The sequence below is a fragment of the Pristis pectinata genome, chromosome 22, assembly GCF_009764475.1.
Source record: "Pristis pectinata isolate sPriPec2 chromosome 22, sPriPec2.1.pri, whole genome shotgun sequence".
In the NCBI taxonomy this organism is placed as follows: Eukaryota; Metazoa; Chordata; class Chondrichthyes; order Rhinopristiformes; family Pristidae; genus Pristis; species Pristis pectinata.
The window spans coordinates 11,284,635-11,307,616 of NC_067426.1; the positions used below are offsets into that span (position 1 = coordinate 11,284,635).

Genomic DNA, 22,982 nt, shown 5'->3' on the forward strand with positions numbered 1-22,982 from the left:
TGCTTATATGATGCTATGTGCCTGCGATACTGCTGCAAGCAGGTTCTCCCACTACACCTGTGCACACATGTACTTGTGCACGTGACAATAAACTTGAGTTTGATGTGAAAGCTGGTCTATCAAAAGGAAATTTGTGATGGGTTATTTGTCATTTCTGGTCCCTGGTCTTAATCCAGTTTGGATCAATTAACAGGGGAAACAAGGTCCACTTGCTGGCTGTTTAAACCTTCTAGGTGGACAGTGTACACAGGTAAGGCAAACTAAGAGGAGTTTCAACCTTTCATTGTGTCAGTCCCACTGACTTCCAAAACTGGGAACCTGAAATTGAAAGCATTACATAACTCAGCACCTACATCCCTCACCTTACTTCCATGGACACAAATCTCATAGTTTTAAACAGAAAGGAAGAAAACTAGACATTTGAAAGCTGTACAAAGCGGCCCAACGAAAAATCAGAGTCTGCTGGAACATGACTCTCACCATAAGATGCTAACTCCGGATGAGTCATCTTTTACATTCTAACACTTGTTCCTTTTTCTTTTAACCAGTACCAAGTCAAGAACCCATTACAGCAACATTTGCACAATTGATTCCTGCTGACTGTTCGAGGAGTTAGGATGTGGTCTTGAAAAGGAAGTGCATATGCTAAGTTTCCAGACTAGAATAGTTCATCTTGGACATGACACCAGAGGAACTGTCTGTCTGAACCATAGTATTTCAGTTCCTCCCTCACCAATGGCTCAGGATTTCCAAAACACCTCTGATCTCTCAGTACAGCTCTGAGCTGAGAACCTAAATTTATGCTGGAGTGCAACTCCAGCTCACCAAGCTTCTGATTTAAAGGTAAAGTCAAAGTCAATTCAAAATATGATGCCAAAGACAGGTTGACGCAGGCAATTTTATTTGTTTAATTCATTTTTTTGGGCATCGCTAACAAGGCCATTGATAATCACCCTTGAAGGTGGTGGAGGAGAAACAGAATGGGCTCTTTCGTACCAAAGGGGACCATTGAACCCATCCATGTCCATGCTAGCTCAGAATAAACCCGTTCCCCCGCTCAATTCCCCATAATGTATTCTGTCTCACATGCCCGTTATCACCCTGTTGATCCTCCCACCCCCACCAGCACTAGGAGTAGTTTACAGTGGCCAATTAACCCAACAACCAGCACATCTTTGGCACCTGGAAGGAAATTTGAGCACCTGGGTGGGGAACCCACAAGGGCAATAGGGAGACCATGCAAACATCACACAGACAGCACTGGAAGTCAGGATCTAACAAAGGTCATTGAAGCTGAGAGACAGTCAATCTTTTTTTTTAAACAACTTTTTTTCTCACTGCCTCCACATGGTCTTCCTCAATTCCTTCTGCACAGTCATATATATTTGCTTGTTTAACTAGTTTATACAATTCACTTCAATAACCTACCCAGGTGACAAATATTTCTCTGCAAATTGAAAGCAACTTGAGCTTAATTTATTAAGTTCCATTTAGGATGATGCAAGACTGAATCCAAATGTCTTAATAATCAACACCTGTGGTTGCTATGGCAATGATAATTCTTCAGTTTTGTTTTTGTAATTTGCACATAGGCTATTTACAATGATAAAAATCATGTACACTTTCCCCAGAAAATGTATTACAATATCAGTCTCACCTCATTCTAGTTTTTAATTTGTTTTATCCATCTTATAAGTATATACATCTCATTCAGGGATAATATTCAGGAAATAGTCAAGGAATAAAATACAACTATATTACAGCTGCTTCATCCCTGGCTGTGAATTTGACCTATCATGAAGTCTGGTATTTAAAGAGGTTCTGCTGCCATTATAGAAATTAGATTTTATTTCCGACCTGGCTAGCAATTCCAGTTTTGTATCCCAAGTTATCCAACAGCCACCCGTCTGTAGTTTGGAAAGAAAGGGAACACATTTAGGCTGAAGGAGCTTCTGAAGCCAGCTTCAATTTCTGCAGGTTCCCTCGAAACAATCATTCAATATTACCCAAAGCTTTCCCCAGAGTCCATCATTTGGTATCTGTCTTCACATGGTCTTTCTCAATCCTTTCTCCACATGTGTAATTTCTAATTTGACCAATTTAGACAACAGACTTCAACAACTTCTTAGGTAACAGGTATTTCTGTGCAAATTGAAAACTCAAATTGCCAGAAGACTTATACTTATGCAAGTGATTCACACAAGTGCATTTTAGTTTTTTTTAAAAAATGTGGTGACAGGTGCCAAAATGCCAGCAGCTTCATAGGCTCCGTGTCTCTTCAAAGAATCCAGCCAAAAATGCAGTCAGACAGCAGGTAGTAGCTTATAATCAAAAGAATAGCCTGCTATTCACAGAGGGTCATCTCTCAGTGGAGAATTCACTTTTGTTCACTCAGTGCAGCAGAGAAATCGGAGAGGTTTCTTGTAATACAAAACTAGGTCATGGGAAAATGAGCTCATTTCATGAAACAATTCATGTTTTGATTGGGATAATTGTAATCATTAGACAGAGCGCAAGATTTTACGTAATCTCCAGCAAAATCAGAGTGATAATCACACTGCAGGAATGCTTCTAGATAAGATTCATGTGTTTCCAAAAGTATTTTGAAAGGGCAAAATTCTCATGAAAAATGTATTTGTTTGCTCTGTGATAGCCTAGTGAGTGAACATTCTATTGGGATGGCACTGAGTCATTCATCCAGAATGTCATGGACTTCATTGCCTTTGTGCTATAGTTACAAAATGTATTTCTGAACCAGGGTCGGTAGAGGGTAGAAAGGAGGACGGAGGGAGTGGGGATGTGGCGAGCATCAATGGTTCCCTAGCCAGGAACCCCTACCATATGGACATTGCATGACAACCAGATTGAGCAAAGGTGTCAAACTCTCCATGGTCAAATAGCTGGCTAACAACTCAAACAAAAAATAGAAATTGATGGAAACACTCAGCAGATCAGGCAGCATCTGTGAAAACAGAAGCGGAGATAATGGTTCAGATCAACAAACCTTCATCAGGCAAAGCATAAAAGCAAGTTAGTTTTAAATTTGATTGAAGGTGCAGGAGGGATGGATTGGACAAAGGGAATGGCTCCAATAGATGAGGCCAGGAACAAGTTATTGACATTGTTCATTCAATCGGTTCATGGGAGCAGTGAGTGAGTGAGTAAGGAAAAACAAAAGATGGATGACTTGGACCAGAAATGGCCAGTTCTAATACAGACAGAGAAGGCGAGTTACTTGAAATTGGAGAATTCCATATGTTTGATGCCAACCTATCCCAAGATGAAGATGGGGGAAATCTAGAAAGGCAAGAGAAGAGCCAGAGATGGACCATATGAAAGTGGCAGCCACTTTGACAGCTTCCAATTCCCTGGTCCCAACTGGCTCAGCTTCACCATGTGTGTACAATCCCTCTTTACCCAGAGCAAAGTGGTCAGAGGGCCCTCCACTTCTTTCTTGAACAGAAGCCCAATCAGTTCCCCTCCACCAAGAACTCATTCATCTGGATGAACTCATTCTCATATTGAACAACTTCTCTTTCAACTTCACTCTCTTTCTCCAGATCAAAGCTGTAGCCATGGGAACTCACGCAGGCCTAAGGCACACCTGCCTTTGATGACATACATGGAACAGTCTTTGCATCAGAGTTACTCAGGCCCACTCCCTCCATTCTTTTCCCAGCACATCAACAACTGCACTGGTGCTGTTTCCTGCACTCATACAGAGCTCAAATTTCACCACTCTCGTTACCATTCTGTGCCCACTCTGACTCTTCCCTTTCTGGATCTCTCTTCCCCCCCCCCCCCCCCCCCCCCACCATCTCAGGGGATAGGCTGACAACAAACATCCATTACAAGTCCACAGAATTCTCCAATTTCAGGTAACACACACTCTCTGCCTGTCCCCAAGTCATCCTTCAGCGACAGTGGCTCAGTTTCCCTCTCCCTTAGCCTGCAGTCTTTCACAGCTACCTTGATTATACTTCCTCCCACCCTGTCTACTGTAAGGACTCCATTCTGCTCTCCCAGTATTTGCTTTGACGATGAGACTTCCCTCTGAAATGTCTTTCTTCTTCCTGAAGCGTGGCTTCCCCTGTACCATGGCGGACAGAGCCTTCAACTTCCTCTCAATTTCTTGCAACTCTCCTCCCACACCCGTCTCCTCTGTACAAGGACAGAATTCCCCATTCTCACCTCCCACTCCACCAGCCTCCAGATTCAATGGATCATCTTTCACAATTTCCACCTGCTCCAAGAAGATTCCACCACGAGAAAATCTCTCCTTCCCTCCCCTTTCAGCATAGAGAGGGACCATTCCCTTTGCAACTACCTGGTCAGCTCTTCCATTCCCACTAACATCTCGCCTTCCATGGAAAGTGCTACCATGTCTTCAGCACTTCCCATCCCACCTTCCAGGGACTCAAACAGTCTTCCAAGTGAAGCAGCAATCCATCCAATCTGGTGTACCTCATTCAGTGATCACCAAATGCAGGTGCAGTTGGCTGACTACTTTTCAGAGCATCTGTGTTCAGTCTCCAGAGGTGGTTCAAACCTCCCTGTTGCCTGCAACTCAATTCTCCATCCCACTCCCGCAATATGCGTCTGTGTGTGACCTCCCGCAATGTTATAACTAAGCCCGACACAAGTTTGAGGAGCAGCACCTCATCTTCCATCTGAGCAAGTTGCAGCCTTCAAGACTTGACGTCAAATTCCGCAGTTTTAGGTAACTTGCATTTTCTGGAGCAGAACTGGCTAGTTTTGCTCCAAGTCATCCACTGGTGATTTTGGCTCAGCTTTCCTCTCCCCATTAGCACAGCCGAACTACTGGGCACATCCCGCAGCCCACAATTCTGCACCTTTTCACGTTCCTGTGTCTACCTTCTCACTCTCTAACTGCCCTCACCTCATCACCATTATTCATTTTGTCTCTCTCTAGCTGCCTTGTTAACCCATCGGCCAGTGACCTCTTAAGACATCTTTATTAGTCACATGTACATCGAAACAGACAGTGAAATGCATCTTTTGCGTAGAGTGTTCTGGGGGCAACCCGCAAGTGTCACCACGCTTCCAACACCAATATAGCATGCCCACAACTTCCTAACCCGTACGTCTTTGGAATATGGGAGGAAACCAGAGCACCCGGAGGAAACCCATGCAGACACGGGGAGAATGTATAAACTCCTTACAGACAGCGGCAGGAATTGAACCCAGGTCGCTGGTGCTGTAATAGTGTTATGCTAACTGCTCTGCAACAACCCCAGCCTCACCCAGAGATATTCCCCTTGTCCTGTCCATCCCTTCCCCTCAACTTAAAACCATCTTATTTTGTCCCTTTTCCAGTTCTGAAAAGGTATCTTTGACCTGGAACGTTAACTGTTTCTCTTTCCACAGATCCTGCCTGACCTGCTGAACGTTTCCAATGTTTTTTCGTCTTTATTTCAGACTTCCACAAACTGTAGTTTTTTTTGTTTGATCTTCATTGACTGACAGTGCAGCTTGGGTTGATAACTCAGGCAGCAGAGTACCACAGCTGTCTCACACCTACAATGACCCAGGTTCAATACTCACCTTGGGTTCCTACCTGTGTCAAGTTTACACTTTCTCCCTGTTTCCTCCCACTTCCCGAGGATATGTTGGCCGTTAGGTTAATTGCCCCAAGTAGGTGACTGGTGAGGGAAATGGAGGGGGTTAATGTAAATGTGAGAGAATAGGGCACTAGGGAAAGCAAGTGGGGAAAATGGGATTGAGTCAGTAATATACTCAATGGTCCTCATGTTGTAAAGAAAAGTGGAAATAAATAAATAAATATTGGGCTTACTGATAAACTGTCTATACTTGCCAATATAGCAAAGTCAGTACCTTCACAATGCAAGAATTAAGTGTGGCAGATATTGAGGAGTGGTTGTAATCAAAAGGAATTTTTAAGACAGTGAAATACAACACATGGCACTAAACTCAACTCCTCGCCGTGAATTTGGCTGCATGTGATCACAGGAACAATGAAATTCAGTACCATCAATTTTGCACTGTGCCTGAAAATGTATCCAGCTGATTAATGTGACGGGTACAGTATTTATGCAGGAATGCTTTCACCACTGCTGAAGCAGTACACGAAAACCATCTGTGACAAGACAGGGGACTGCAATGGTGAGTGACAGCAGGAACCTCCCAAATACTAGGTCAGTGCTGCAGACTGGAAAGATCAATGCAGAGATAGTCAGCAACCAGAGAATCTCAATGAGACAATACAGGAGTCTGAAAAAAGAAGCTACAGCTAGAAGAGGACATTCTACAGCTGCCGAGAAGACTGAAATAAATATGTATACACGAGCATTTACAAAACTGGACAAAGTAGGCAAGCTCAGAACAATCATCTTCTAATTGCATGAGCCCCCAAGCTACACCTCATTATTATTAAATTAGAAGAACCCACAATTAAAGTCTTTAAAACGGTCAAAATCTAGGCCAGATTAGGTAGTTTCCAATAGTCAGGGGACAGGAGTGGGGGGTTCAGGGGGAATGACAGACGCAGCAGGCGTTAGTTTAATGGGAAGGGTTAGGAGGCTGTAAATTCAGTTGATAATTGAAGCAGAGACCATATTAAAATATAGCGAAAATAATCTAAAGCCATATTGGAACAAAGTAGGCATATGGGATCAGGACAATTGCTGGACTAGTGGATAAACATCACCATTAAGTTATGGTCTGTTCTGCGCACTAATATCTACGCAGTTGAGATGGAGCCCGTTTCATGCTACTTGTACCAGAGAAAATTAAGTAATTGGAGCATTGAATTTAATGAAGGTTTCTCCCTCCGTCTGAAACTCTAATCTAGTCTTCAATTGTTTAATGATACACTTATTACCCAATAGACTTTCCAGCTGCCGCAAGTCATTTCAGTAACTAAATTTAATCAGCCATCAGCTGGCTTGAATAGATGGCTTATTAACACTAAATAAGGTAGACCAACAGATTACTGATTTTAATCAAGGCCCAGGAATACAACTTGAAAGTGAGGGTGACATGCTAATGAAGCAGCTTTACCCCATTGTTTTTCATAAGTATCAGCTAAGAATGACCCAGGAGGCCATTACTTGGTCCAAGATGGCTCCCAGAGGAGCAATCCTATCTGTCCTCATTTCCCTGAACCCCTGCAACTTGTCCTCTCTCCCACATGGCTGTCAGCTCCCCTTCAATTTATTTTTATCATTATCCTACACCAAGGGAGAATTTACAGTGGCCAATTAACCCACCAGAGTGTTTGGGATGTCGGAGGAAACCAAAAGAATGTCAAACTCCACACAGACTGCACCCATTATTGGAGAGCAAAACAAATTCATTGCCCATCTGAGATTTTTATTAATGAACTTGCAGGACGATGGCAGTAAAAACTGCTGGTACTTAGTTTTAATCCGTGATTATGTCACATTTCAATTGTAAATTCAGGTTAATTTTTTCGTCTGTTTCAAGTTCTAAATGACATATCTGAATGTCCCTTCAAGTATACCATATATCCAGCCGCCAAGAAATCAAATCACTCTTGGTTGTTCCAAAAACACAGGTACAGAAGTCTATTTTCTATATTTAAGTAAAATGACTACATTCCCAAACAAGCATAATTATGAAGTGGCTGAGAATGTAAGAATAGGATACAAATCACTTGGGATACCAGATGTCAGAATAAAAAAATTAAGTGCTTTGTGCAAGTATTTCAATTTAAAATTTTAAACTCAAAATTCCTGCAAAAGCAACACCGTGGATGTTTTGCCCTTAAATAGATAGAAAACATCTAATTATTGCAGAGAATATTCACACAGCAAACCTAGTAACTTTTCAGTTTTTCCCTTTCAATATTGTAATCTTGCCAAATTTTAAATAAACTTGATTTTACTTACCAATTGAACATAGCAAAATAATGAATCTGGTATTTCAAGTAAAAGCACATTTGTTTTTTTTAAATCGTATCAATTAAAAAACATACAGAGCAGACTTTCAATATGTCTGAGCTGATTTTGAACTCAGCTACCAAAAGGTATCGGATGCAAGCCAAGGCAACAGTTTCTCTCAAGCTCCCAAGACGGCAGTATTATCAAGGTCGATGGATTCTAAAAATACTGCATTTTCATGTGGAGCAGCAGATGCATCACAAATTAGCATTTCTTTTACAAAGAAACAAATTTTATATCAATTATGCTTACTAAAAACCATATTTGCTGCTCAAAAATTGATAGGGCATTGTTCACAGACATCATTTCATCTGTCACTATCACAAATTAAGAGGTTTAACTGGTGATTTTCTAGTTGGGGGTAATGCTTAATGTTGCCAATTATACTCAATATGTTGTCCAAATTGTTAACAATAAAACATGAAAGTACATTGTGACCAAAATCCAAATTTTAAGCAGATCTCAAATTCATGCAAAATGCAATTTATTGGACAATTCCATTTAAGAGGATTAAAACCCATTTAACTTCTATAACGCAATTGTGTTTCTCTTTCAGATTTCAGTGAACAATTACCTCAGCTGTCAGCCTTCCAAGAACCAGAGCTTTGGCAGTACAGACCTAAGCAAACAGGCACAGGCTAGTTCGTTACTGAAGCATAGCTCAGGAGGGGCAGGAATGCAGCATCACCTTCCTAGTTGCAGAGTTTTTACACATGGTTTAAAAAAAAAGGAATTAAAAAGTGGCAATATTCATTAAAAAAATCATGACAGTGAGAAGGAATAATGTGCTAGAAAGGTCCTTACACTAGGCTTTAAACTAAACAACAAAGGGGCAATCACTTTGACCTCAAGTCTGTGGGATTAGAAGCACAACTTTGCAGGAATATTTTTAACGTGCAAAAGCAATAGGACAGAAATTTCAATTACTCTAATATTAACCGTGGCGCATTCAGTGTAAAACAGAATAAAGAATTTCTAAGTTGTTTTTGGAGAATTTTTTCCCTCTGGATTTAGCTTCAGGAAGTAGACAACACTCAAGAAGCTCAACACCATACAGGACACAGCAGCCCAATCGACAGCCATTCCATCCACTCACTCACCACTGACGCACAGTAGTTAAGGAGTTTGTACCATCTACACGATGCACTGCAGCAGCTCACCAATATTCCTTACACTGCACCTTCCAAACACACGACCTCTGCCAGTTGGAAGAACAAGGGCAGCAAAAGCATGAGGACACCACTACCTGGAAGCCGCCTTCAAGCCACACACCATCTGACTTGGAAATATATCACCGTTCCTTCACTGTCACTGACACAAAATCCTGGAACTCGCTCACTAACAGCATTGTGGGCACACCCACCCCTCAAGGACTGCAGTGGTTCTCAAGGGCAACTAGGGATGGGCAATTAAAATGCTGGCTCAGCCTATGAAGCCCACATCCCTTTTGAATGAATAAATTTACAAAAAACTGGCAGATACAAGCAGTGGGAAAAGCACTTTAGTTGGGAGTGATCATAGTTCAGTTCATTTTAGCAATTTTGGAAAAGGACAAAAATAAAATGGTAGCGTTCTAAATGAGGGTATAAGTGATACAAGGCTGATGAGTAATTTCACAAAATTGTTCTAGGACCAACATTTTGAGAGTATGTCCCAAACAGCGAGGAGGACATTCTAGGGATTCAGGGTAAATATGTTCTCACAAAGGGTGAGAAACAAAAACGTGCTGGGAACACTCAGCAGATCAGGCAGCATCTGTAGCAAGAGATAGAGCTAAGATTTCAGGTCAAAGACTTCATCAGAACTGGGAAAGTAAGATAATATTTTAAGTTACAGCAAAGGTGGGGGAGTGATTGACAGGACAAACAGAACATCTGTGGGTAGATCAAATGGGTTAATGGGGTGGGGGGGGCAATTAGATGCAATTACGTTTCTTTATCTGTGTTACTAATAGCAGGGCTGCAAGACATGTCCCAGCAAGTCGGGGTGTGCTAACAGAGAAAGAAAAACTAAAACATCACAGGTGGATTATTTAAAGCAGAATTGGCCTTTACTCCATATTCTCTACATCTTAAAACAAACTGATTTTTCTCTCTTCCCCAATTCTGACAAAGGGCTTTTAACCTGCAATATTAACTATGTATCTGTTTCCACAGATGCTGCCCGACTTGGTGAGTGTTTCCAGCATTTTCTATTTTTTGTTGCAGATTTCTAACAGGTGCAGTTTTCTTTTTGAATTTCCACAAAAGGTCAATGGTCAAATCTGGAGTCTTGAGGAGTCCAAAGGGAAGCAGAGAGAAAAAAAACTTTGTGTTAGATACTCAGAGTTTAATATTGCAGAAAGCTTGGGAGAGCACAGAAATTAAAAGGTAAATTAGGAAAACAAAGAGTGAATCTACTGCCAAGTACAATCAAGGATAATCCAAGGATGTTTTATAATTACAGAAAGATCAAGAGAATAACCAAGGAAAGAATGGGTTACTGTTTAGTAGCCTACATTACTATGTTGGTTGGTGGAAGATATGAATCAAGCTCTTGTTAAAAAAAAGTAGTCTTCATTAAAGAGGGGTAAAATACTGGTTAATGAGGAAGAGTGTGAAATACGAGATGAGATAAAGGATATTAGGGTGTTTAGCATCTTTGAAACTAGCTAAATTATCAAGACCAGTCGAAATATATTCCAGGTTATAAAACAGCAAGGGAGGAAATTTGACCATCATCGTTCAATCATACACGAGTCCCAATGCAGGGTTTTGACCCGGAACGTCGCCAACTCCTTTCCTCCCACAGATGCTGCTCAACCCGCTGAGTTCCTCCAGCAGATTGTTTGTTGCTCCAGATTCCAGCATCTGCAATCTCTTGCGTCTCCTTTGTTCAATCAACCCCAGCTACAGGAGCAGTCCCCAGGATTTGATGTTGTTTCTTTGTTTGTGAAAAAAAATGGAGTTCCTTCAAGGATTTAAGGAACTCCCTTCTTTTATAAACAAAGAATCACATAAGCTACCAAACAGTAACCCATTCTTGCCTTAGGTATCCTCTTGCTCTTTCTGTAATTATAAAACTATTGGAATTTCTTCCAAGGAACAGTACAACCTTCACTTAAAAAGGCAGCATGAATTTGTCAGGAAAAAGGTGTGGTCACCACATTGCAGGAAAAAATGTGATTCTACTGGAGAGGGTACAGAGGTAATTTATGAAGATTTTGCCCAGACTGGAAAATTTTAGCAATGTTCCAATCTAGGCTGGATTGTTTCCTTTGGAACAGAGGAGATCTAATTGAAGTGTAGTACAAGGTCTATAGGGAGTAAATAGGAAAGACCAATTTCTCAAAGCAATGGAGTCAAAAACCAGAGGGGATACGATTAATGTAATTGGCAGGAGGATTAGAGGGAAGATGAGGTTTTTTTTGCCTCCAACACAAAGGGTGGTGGGGATCTGAAGCTCACTGCCAAAAGGATGGCAATATCAGAAATCCTCACTGCACTTAAAACAAATACTTGGATGGGTATTTTGAAGAGCCGTGACCTACAGGGCTACGGAGTCAAAGCTGGAAAGTGGTATTAGTCTCAGTAGCTCTTCACCGTCCCTAGTGAACACACTTTGCCTGAACAGCCTCCTCCTGTGTTGCTGATTTTCCATGATGCCATGAAATGTGACTTTGGCAACAATCCATCAGAAATCAGATTGTATTTGCTTAACATCACAGAAGTTAGTTGCTGGTAGTCCAGAAAATTGAAGACAGATTTGGTGATATATCATCAGTTCCGTTAAGTCTCTCCCAGTGCCTGTCTGTTTTTGCAGTGAAATGAGATTCTAAGTGAAAAAAACTATTCAGAAATAGTATCTCACATCGTTTCATGCCATTTGTTTCTGCAACAGTGCAGTATAAATTTGTGTGAAATGACAAATGCCTCGTTGCAAGTTCAACATGTTCTAAGGAGCCAAAACACCTTCTACAACTTAAAAATAGTTGATTTCTCTAACCACCGATAGCACTATAATTCTATGCATCTTAATATACACTATCATAGAAAGCTAGACTATGATTTACTTCAGCACTGTATTTTTGAATATATTAAATTTGTACAGTTCTGTACCATGATCCACTGTATTCTTTACCTCCAACTCTCCTGCCTTCCCAGAACAAAGAAAGCAGAGCATGAGTTGCCCATCACTTGGCTGCAGTCGACATCAGTTGTATGATCAGCTCACAGTTAGTGCAAATACATTTGGCTTCTACTTCCTGCTCCCTTGTCTGTCTTCAGTTTGACTTGTCACTATGCAATACCCCAATCAGAGACCAGCTGAGAAGTGACCAACCATTGATGTGGATTGAGGGGACACTCTGCCCTCCAACCTGCAGCTGACATGCTGTCACGTATGCCATCTACTGTACCAGTGGCCTTTCTGAAAACTACAGCTTGGTTTTCTTGATTCACAGAAATGGTAAGCTCAGGAAGGAGCCATTTAGTCAACTATGCAATATCCACAGCCCCACTCCCTTGCCTTTCTGTCAGATTCTTTTTCCTTCAAATACTTACCTGCTTCATTTTTAAGAGGCTGTCATGGATTGTGTCTCCATGCTTCGCCATCCCAATCGGCCACGGAGAAGGACTGCACCCTGTCAGATTCCCTCACCTTCCCTGCTTCAAAAAATTCCTCCAGTCATTTCTGACAGAAATCGTGGTGTCAGTTTTTAAATTTCATCTACATCATCCATATCTTACCCAAAGACACTGCACAGTATTCAACCTGCAATCTAACCATGATGTATTTTCATTCTGTTCTTCCATGTTTAATATTATGTTCCCTGCACCAGGTGCCAACAGCTCTTGGTTTGGACAACTCGGTGACATTTTGCCAATGCTCTCCAGTTTTGGAGGCATGTTAATGCCATAAAGTGTACAATTGCATGTTATTTAGTTCCACTTTCTTTAGTTTGACACTATTTACTCACCGTAAACTCCTGCAGTTAAGTGCATATTCAAGCTCAAGTTGCATTAATCTTTTTAATGTTAGGACCAGGTTCATGTTCTTGCCTTTTAAATAAACTGTATTCAGTAAAGCAGCTAAATACCCAACACTGCAGCAAGGCAAGCAGCTCTCAACCCTCAACTGGTGGTAGCCATCAGTTATCAAGTTGTATACCATTCCTACACAACCCTTTTCTGGGTCCATTCAACTTTTAGCCATTGTTACCCCTCTCCCAGGTCATGTAGAAGAGTGCAGCATCACTCAAATGAAACACTGAAATAACTATCAATGCAAGATAATTGCTCATTCAGTATAAAATGGCTCATCAGAGAGTGTAAGATTAACTCAAATGTATGGCCAATCTGATCTTTTATTTTCAGTTATCACATTGATTTTCTGCCTTTAATTTAAAATAAATTGTTCACTATTTCTGAGGAAAATGGTTATTTCTGTATTTTTGTTTAGCTCAAAGGCAAGAATACAGAATAATACAAATTAGGAAATGTAAAGAATTACAGCATTTTTCCTAATGAACTTTTGACTAATTTTCCCAATGATGAATTTCTGAAGAATTTAAGTATATTGTTTGGTGTACTTCAGTAAAAATGTCAAAGATTGGTCCTAACTTTCTCACTTCAGTTAAAACTTCTGCACACATTTTACAGTAAGCTCAACAAATTTCTTACCTCAGGAGACTAAAGTAGGTTAGAGTTACTAGATTATGGGGAAAGAACCAGTAACGGTTCAAGATATTAAAAGATGGCCTGCAGTGGTAAAAATAATTGTAGAAATGTCAGCTGTAAAGGCATTCAGAAAAATCCACAACTGAACAAGTTGGGGAAAATCAAGTGGCAAACTCCATCTGTATTGATAAGAGCTTCAGTAATCACTTGTTTAAAAGAGACCAGTCACACAGTGCTCAGTTCTCATTTTATGCATGCACTGAACAAAGAAGTGTGCCATTAGCAAGTGACATAAATTGAAATATGTCGTCAAACTGTGTCTGTCTCTGAGATGTTCATCAAGGTAGGTGGAAGGGAAGATACTTGCTTATTGATTTCATTGTGCCCAAAGAAAGCAGGCAAATCAAGAATTCAGATCATCCTAAATTAATTCAAATTTAGTTGAGATCTTAGGTATACATTATCCCATTAAGTAACCAGTTTACTGCATGACATTCACTAGTAATGAAGCAAGTAGAAGAATTGGAATATTATTGTCACACGTACTGAGTTACAATAAAAAGCTTTTGTTTGCGTGCCATCCAGACAAATCATACCACACACAAGTACATCAAGAGGAGTCTACTTTTGCTTTGCCGACCCTGTCATTTGAGCACTCAGTATGAAATAGGATTTAAAATGTTTTTAAAAAATGCAGATAGTTATTATACATATCCTTGAATTGAAAGATCTTTGTTCATCAAAGCAGACTTGAAAAGATTTCATTGTTCAGGAAAGAGAAATGGCAGCAGAAAAGAAATCAAGGACAAAAGAAAAACAACAGGCATTTTTGAACATTGTCCGAACATTTCCAAATTCCATTTTTAGACTTCCAAGCAAGGAAATTCAAATAATTACATGCAAGTGAAACATTGGATCTTGACCTGTGATGAGTAATAGTTCAATTGATTGTTACATACTGGTTGTTAGTCTTAGTAATAGGAACCTTGAACACTTATGTAGCTGATTAAGACAAGTCCTTCACTGTAAGGGCTGTCTATGTAGATACTTCAAATTCTTAACTGTACCTAAAAACCTTCTTTAAACCCTGTTAAAGTTTTCATTGAAATTTCAAGTGCAATCAATGACCTAGAAAGATGGTTTTCTCCTTATTCAGAATTTGCTTCTAGATTAACAATTTCAACCCCACTGATTAATAATAAACTATCATTGCTATTCTGAGAACAAAACAAAATTAAACAGTTGATTGGCACACAAGTACATAGCACACACTGCAAGGTGGTTTATTTCTTCTCGTGTGTTATCAAACATGCTCGGATAATTTGACAGATTCAGGAAAGCAGGACTGGCTTTACGTTAGGAAGACAACGTCTAATTAACAGCAGCAAAGTAGTAATGTTCTAAGGAATTCTCTTGGCCAACAAAAAAACCCTGCAGATCACAGGCTAATAGTGTTTACCCACCACATTTCTGTTCACTTTGGAGGAGAATGCAGCCCTGCTCTAGCAAGCAGGGAAACAGTTTCTTGCCCAGCCTCATTCTGCTACCCTATAGAAAGTACATCAGAGATATGGAACAAAAAGGCATTTCATTTTGAGTTCCACGGCATTTCACAAAGGACTAGAGGAAAGATGCCATTAAGCTAGAAAGAGTGCAGAGTAGAATTACAAGGATGTTGCTGGGATCAAGGGACTGAGTGATGGAGAAAGGTGAACAAGTTGGGACTTTTTAATCATTGGAACATAACAGAATGAGGAGGGATCTCAGAGGTGTATAGAATTATGAGAGGCATAGATAGGGTGAATGGACACTGTTTCCCAGCGTTGGAGAATCGAGAACTAAAGGGCATAGGTTTAAGGTGAGAGGGAAGAAATGTAACAGGAATCCGAGGGACAACTTTTTCACCCAGAGGGTGGTCAGTATACGGAATGAGCTGCCAGAGGAAGAGGTTGTGGCAGGTACATTAACAACATTTTAAAAGTACTTGGAGAGGTATACGGATAGGAAAGGTTTAGAGGGATATGGGTCAAACACAGGCAAACGGGACTAGCTTAGATGGGAATCTTGGTCGGCATGGACCAGTTGGGCCAAAGGGCCTGTTTCCGTGCTATAGGACTCTGTGACTGTGCTCAAAGCATTTTTGTCTCACCTTGCAAGGGGTGGAAGATCGTGCAGTAGCAGGGTTGAAGTTACAATCGGACAGCCGTGATTGTATTGAATGGCAAAGCAGGTCTGAGGGGCTGAGTGGCCTACTCCTGCCCTTCATTTACATGTTTGTAAACAGTGAACCTTACCATTTATCCTAATCCCTTGACATTCAATTATTCCATGTAAAAGAGACCTCAAAATATCAATCATCTTTTTATATTTGGACACATCCACCATGACATACCACGTTAATGGTGCTGACGTTGAAGTCATAGCTCAGCCTTTAATATTTGATACCCTTTGCAAAAAGTGCATCAAATACTAGTTGCTTCAAATTCTTGCCTCAAATTTAGTGTTTGTGCTCAATTATCTATTTTTAATCTCTTCCTCTTTCATTTCCACTTTTCCCTTTTTCACACTCTGGTGTAATCCTGTGGATAAGTGGCTTACACTTGATAGTTATCCTACGAGTGAATCTGGTCAGTGAGTACTCATCTACCAGGTCCATTACTGCTTAACCCACCCCACTGCACTCCTTTTGTTTTCTAGATCACAGTCAAGTGTGATAAACAACTTGTTTTCCCAAATCCATAACCAAGAGGACAGTGCAACAAATTTCTGCTCCGAAACCACTGTCCTGATTTTGATCAGATACTTAAAAACAGAACAGAGCAGGAAGTGAACTAAATTCCTTAACTGCATCAAATATCTCAATCAGATCACCTCTAAACCACCTGAACTCAAGGAATACATAACAAGTTAATATGTCCCCAACGTCCCTAAGCTGTGGTGAACCTCAATCATAGGTGACCATTTCAACGGTCCTGCAAAAGCAATGTCAAGCTGCCTGATCTGTATTTATAGAATCCACCAAAGGCTATAATTACAAATGCTCAGAACCTCTGAAATTTAGCCACCTGGCAACACATGACCACCACAAACATCATCTCCAAAAATTCAAGAGTTGCTGCTTGTTGTCAGGTTTTTTCTAAAAATATCCTCAGCAAGAAATTTTACAAGCTTCTCTGCTCGCAAACATAAGGAGATAACCTTCATGTCAATGAAGCACAAAGAGTGGCTGGATGTCATGTCATCTCAAGAAACACCAGGGACATAGGTAGACCTGCCACAGTGATTTATGGTGCCCAAAGCATACACAGCAAACAAAACACTGCAGTGACCATAGCAGCTGCAGGAAAGCAAATAGCTGCGCACACTTGTCATTTAAAGTACTTCAGTAAAAAGCCTCTTGCACACACAAATAACAAACCCATCTTCAGAGTTATTTACGTTGTTGTTAGCTCTGATCTAAAATCGATGTCCAATCAAAAATTGGGTTAGGTCAATTTTCAATCATCCCAATAACAACTGCTAGGTCATCACAAGTAATAAAATGTGGGGCAATACTTAAGCAGACTGTGCCCCCTCGCCCCCACTGATGCTGACCTGTACAAGCAAGTCAGCCTCTAGTCTGCACCACTCAGCATTGATGAGAGCTCCTTCCCTTTCCTGAAATTTATGTTCTCTTACTTTTATTCCACCTCTTGACTTACCCGAGGGCAGGATCCGGTCAAGTGTGCAACCTGAAGTTTGAAGCAGCAGAAAATGCAATAGGTGACAACAGGTCATCCATATTATTTAGATCACGTGCCCCCTCTCGGAGCAGGCCTTGTGCCTCCTGGATTGGGTGCTCACTGCAGCTGAAGCCAGACACCATCACTTTACTACCCATTTCCTCAAGGCTGGTCCCAACGATTGTTGGGTAACACCCTCACTCCAATCACGTGGTCCCAAACACACCAGCAACGACTGAGTAAACCCAAGACACTTTAAACCTAATGACATTAATCATCCATCATTGTTTTGGTATCTTACATACTTCTACTAAAGAGCAGTAGAGTTTGATAATTACAATTAGGATGTTTACAGATAGGTCTCACATTTCCACACATTGGTTCCATGTTCTCCAAAAGATTCCCTGTGCCATGCATCTGCCCCAGCCACGTAGAAGGGTTGGCAGTCTATTTGGCTGCCTCTGACCCCCTTGGGGCCACAGACTACCAGGAGTAATCTCTATTGAATTAAATCCAGAGGCATTACACCCAACAAGGATGATTAGACGAGATGGCGCTTTATTTTTAAACTGGAGATGTGACCTACGAGGTGTTTAACATGATTAAAAAGAGCTTAATATAGTTTCCATTTGTGGGTGAGATCAAAACAAGGAGCCATAAACCCAAGATTGCAATCAATAAGTTGAACTGGGAATTACGGAGAACCTTCCTTATCTCGTGCGGGTAACATTTGAAAATCATTACCGGAGGGAGCAATTGTAACAAACAGACCTACTTGGAAGGGAAGGCTGGAAAAACATGGAAGAGGAGGAGAAAGGAACAAAGACTTCATTTAATTCTGTCACTGTAAAAGTGGAAAAAAAAGACATTTTGTAGAGCATGGACCAGTATAACCAAATGACCTGCTGCCATGCTGTGCATATTATGTAAATCTTTATCTTTTCTTCAGTCTTTAAGAGGATGGAAGTCATTTTAATTAAACTGCCACCTGGAGAAATTACAATATAGGAAATATTTCTTCCTACTTGAGGCCACAGCAATACTCTTACCAATATTGGTCAAAGGAATGCATTCCAGTAGCAGCAATTACAGTGGGAAAGTGTGCAGGAGGAGCCATTGGCCTGGTAACCATGGAACATATTTTTCCAACACCCTTGTGCACATCAGCCACAGGAATACTGCCTCTGTTGTGGTTCTGGATGTTTAGCCTGAAGGTACAGAGTGCAACTGATGGAAACACACAGTCAAGGGATGTGAATGACAGCAGCGGATTGTTTAAGTTATTACATCCAGAGGGCTGGACTATTTTTCTGCAGATATTGCAGCTGGGAAATTTATAATTCAGTTTACCAAATCAAGAATTCAAAGCTAGTATAAATAGTGACCACAAATCTACTGGATTGTTGCATAAACTCCTCTGTTTCCCAATGTGCTTCAGGAAGCAAATCTGCCATCCTCACACAGTCTGTCTGATAGGCAACTCCAAACTTACCAATGCGGTTAACCCTAACTGCTCTCTCACAAGCCAGCTCAGTGTGGACATCATTTAGGGATAGCAATACATGCTGACCGTGTCCATATCTCTTTTTAAAATAAGCTTAATTGACAGTCTAGCATTAATACAATGAAGTAAGTGTCCTTAAAAGTACTGCAACAGCAACAAGGAAGAAGATTATAAAGACTAACAATGTTTGCATTGAAACAAATTAAGAGGAGCTGGAGGCAGAGTTAGTAAAAAATTTTTTTGCTTGGGTTATAGAAAGGATACTTTGTTTTTAAATGGCATAGGATGATGAATTTTGGGAACTATTTGGTAAAATGGGGCATTCGTAAGTTCAAAATGCAATTCAATGTTAGCCTCTGAGGTGCAAGTTAATTTAATGTTGTTCATAAGGCATCATCTTCCATTAATGCCAGTTTTGCATAATCTGCTACATTAGGTGGGCACTTTGGAAGATATTTTCTAAAGTTAGCCTTTCTAAATGCCACGGATATTCCTTAAAGAGTTGAAATGAAACACAGTGCCATCATGTTGCTCCTTCACAAGAAACACCTCCTAGTGAGGACAGATACAGGACAACAATTCACATCATACATATAGGTTAAAAGAGATGTACCACCAAGAATTAAGTACAGGTAGTTCTGCTACTACAACACAATAGTTAGATTTGTAAGAAACCATGCATTATAGACAGTCACATTACAGCAGAACAGGCTGTGGTTGCCTTCAAAGCACAGATTTCAAATGGTTTTCCCCAATCGCACCATAACCAATACAGCCTGCGTAATGCAGTGTTCCCTCATCCATCTCTGGCATTGTAACCAATTTGCATTATGGAATCAAGCGTTATAGCAGAACTACCTGTAGACAAGAACGCATGGACCATTCCCATCCCAGGACCAGAGCTGAAGCACTAAGCAGCTCTAGAGTATTACAGGCGTGAAAGGACCTTTTGTCTAGCTTTGTGTTACTGGCTACATCAACCAGATACAACCTCTTGGGGCAACCAATATTCAGGTTCATCCACTTTGTTAAAGATCACTCTCATACTCAAATAAGCATCAGCCTTTGAAAGGTCACAATACCACACAGTAGTTTGTCTCCTATTGCAATAATCATCAATACAGTGTTGCTTCAGTGCAGATTGAGCACAGATGCTTCAGTGTTGCAAGGTATCAAGGTAATTTTGGAGGCGTGGGGGAGGGGGTGGGGAAATTGCTTACCTCCTCAGAGAGTCATTTAGTGTTCAGGACTTTCCAAAATGTTTTCTGAACTGCGAGGTTCCAAGATTAGATACTTTCCACCTTAGTACCAATTCCTGCCAAGCTGTGAAAGATCGAAGTTGAATAGAAAGGTTGTTAATGAAGCACAGAGGTGATGATACAAATATTTTGCATCTACTAAGGTCTATTTCTCTTTCCTCCTGCCTCTTGCTGAGTGCTGTTTATAAATCACCATAAACCCTCCAAAGCCACACCCAAGTGGCTATACTTTATTCATGACCTTAGGTCAGTACTTGCAGCCTATTCCCCTGTATGCAACAGTAATCCTGACATTGCCAAATAAAGTCACACACTAAAAATGGAGGAAATAAGCAGAAAAATTGGATGAAAATAAATCAGTGCAAGCTGCAATGACACAGCAAAGATTTAGTATCACAAGACATTTCAATTATATTTGCTCTTGCAAGCTCTACAAAAATGTCATTTAAAATATAATTAGAAAAATGATCCACATTCAAATCTCTTAGAACCTTGTTGCTTTTTGAGATAGCAACACGCCACAGATCCCCAACTTAGAGTTATGTCGAAGATTCAAGACAGCTTCAGGCAATATAACTAGGGTTCTGAAGTGTTTTCACTGATGAAAGGTTGTTGTCCTGAAACATTTCACTCTCCTGGCCTGCTGAGTAATTGTGGCACATCTTGTCATTAAGACACACAAATGTTTTAAGCTCTGGTTGCGAAGGGTTGCTCTGCCCAGGACTGCAACAAACCGCAGAGAGTTGTGGACACAGCCCAGCACGTCACGGAAACCAGCTTCCCCTCCTTGGACTCAGTCTTTACCTCTTACTGCCTTGGTGAAGCAGCCAGCATAACCAAAGACCCCACCCACCGGGGTCATTCTCTCTTCTCTTCTCTTCCATCAGGCAGAAGATACAGGAGCCAGAGGGCACATACCACCAGGTTTAAGGACAGCTTCTATCCCACGGTGATAAGACTATTGAACGGTTCCCTTATACAACGAGATGGATTCTGACCTCACTATCTACCTTGTTGTGACCTTGCACCTTATTGTCTACCTGCACTGCACTTCCTCTGTAGCTGTGACACTTTACTCTGTACTCTTATTGTTTTTACCTGTTCTACCTCAATGCACCCTGTACTAACTCAATGTAACTGCACTGTGTAATGAATTGACCTGTACGATCAGTATGCAAGACAAGTTTTTCCACTGTACCTCAGTACAAATGACAATAATAAACCAATACCAATATGTACATGCAAGAAAAGCACAACATTTGGGGCAGAAAAAATTGCTGATGCTGGAGTTCCAAAGCAAAAACAAGAAATACTGGAATCCCTTTGCAGGTCGGTCAGCATCAGTGGGGAGAGAAACAGAGTCAGTGTTTCATGTCAAGGACCCTTCATCAGAACTGGAAAAGCTGAGAAAACAAGTGTGTTTTAAGTTACAGAGAAGGAGTAGGGAGAATAAGGAGAAATGTTTGATAAGTTGCAAACCAATAGTTGTCAGAATTACTTTAAAATCAAAAATGTTGGTTATAGACAGAAAAGAAAAATTGAAACAGAAAAGGTACAACCTTTAATTAACCAGATCTGTTTATATAATGAATTTATTAATATTCAATATCAAGACCCAAGGGTTGCAAAGAAATACTGTATCTTCCCTTCAACTTATATTGGGTATTGCTGAAACAAGGTACAAAGTCAGATCTTTCTCAGGTCAGCACACTGTGAAGAGTGGGGTGCACAGGGGTTGGTGATTGGGCCCCAGCTTGTTGGTTTAGTTGAAAACAGAAAAAGGGAATGAATGGGTCACTTTTAGAAAGGTGGTTCTTAGTTATTGCTGTGCTGCAAGGTTCAATGTTTTCACCTCAGCTAACTACAACCTAGAATCACCAACATTGATAGAACTGAGTACAATATATCAGTATTATCTGACGGTTGCGAAGCTAGTCGGGGAGGTAAGCTGCAAGAAGGATGCAAAGAAACTGCAAATAGAACAGTGAGTGAATTAATAAATGGAGTGGAGGTGCAATGGTAACCCTTGTGGACTGAAGCGTTGTATAAAGCAGTCCCCAATCTGGATTTGGCTTCTCCAATACAAAGGAGACCAAATTGTGAGTACAGAATGCAATGCACTAAATAGGAAGAAGTGCAAGAGAATTAATGCTTTGCATGCAAACTGATGATGAAAAAAGGAGGTAAAGGTGCAAGTATCACAATGGAAAGGTGCTGGGAGAGGGGACGTGGTTGATCGAGATGGAAGAGCAGAATCAAGGAGCTGCATAGAATCAAGGAATAATCCCATCAGCATGCTGAAAATTGGAGAAGGTTGGGTTGAGGGTGGGGTTGCAGGATGTCTTATGTCTGGTGGTGGAAGTTCGTAGAGGAAGATCCATTGAATGTGGTGGGTGGAAGGAGAGGACAACCCTATCCTTGTTCTAGCTGGGAAGAGAGAAGGCAAGTACAGACATGCAGGAAACAGAGATATGGTATCGACTATGGAAGAGGAGAAGCCACGGTTTAGGAAAAAGAAAAATCAAAAAGCATGTAAAGAAAGAGATGGAGAAACTGGGAAAATGGAATGGAGTCCTTACAGGAAGCAAAGTGAGAGAAGGTGTAGTCAAGGTAGCCATGAGAGTAGGTGGTTTATAGTGGATGGTGACTAACCTATCGACTGAAATGTGGAGAGAAATCAAGGAGAAGGTACAGCAGGGTGGAAACTGGCAGCAAAATTAAAAAGGTGAATCAGCAATTTTCTTGCACTTCTTCCCATTTGGCGTATTGCACCCAGTGGCCTCCTCTGCATTGCAGAAGCATAATGCGGGTTGGGTCACCACTTTGCAGAATACCCCCTTCCAATCCACAAGGGTAACCCTAATCTTCCAGTTGCCTGTCACTTTGACTCTCCATCC

The 22,982-nt window shown here is 40.9% G+C and overlaps 1 long non-coding RNA gene across 1 annotated transcript in view; it reads right to left on the reverse strand.

Annotated features, from left to right (window-relative positions):
• The window catches only part of LOC127581861 (uncharacterized), an 86,045-nt gene that overhangs the window by 41,542 nt on the left and 21,521 nt on the right, over nucleotides 1-22,982 (reverse strand). Inside the window, exon 3 of the long non-coding RNA XR_007958024.1 lies at nucleotides 20,047-20,149. This is a non-coding gene — a long non-coding RNA (uncharacterized LOC127581861). The remainder of the gene's footprint in view (nucleotides 1-20,046; nucleotides 20,150-22,982) is intronic.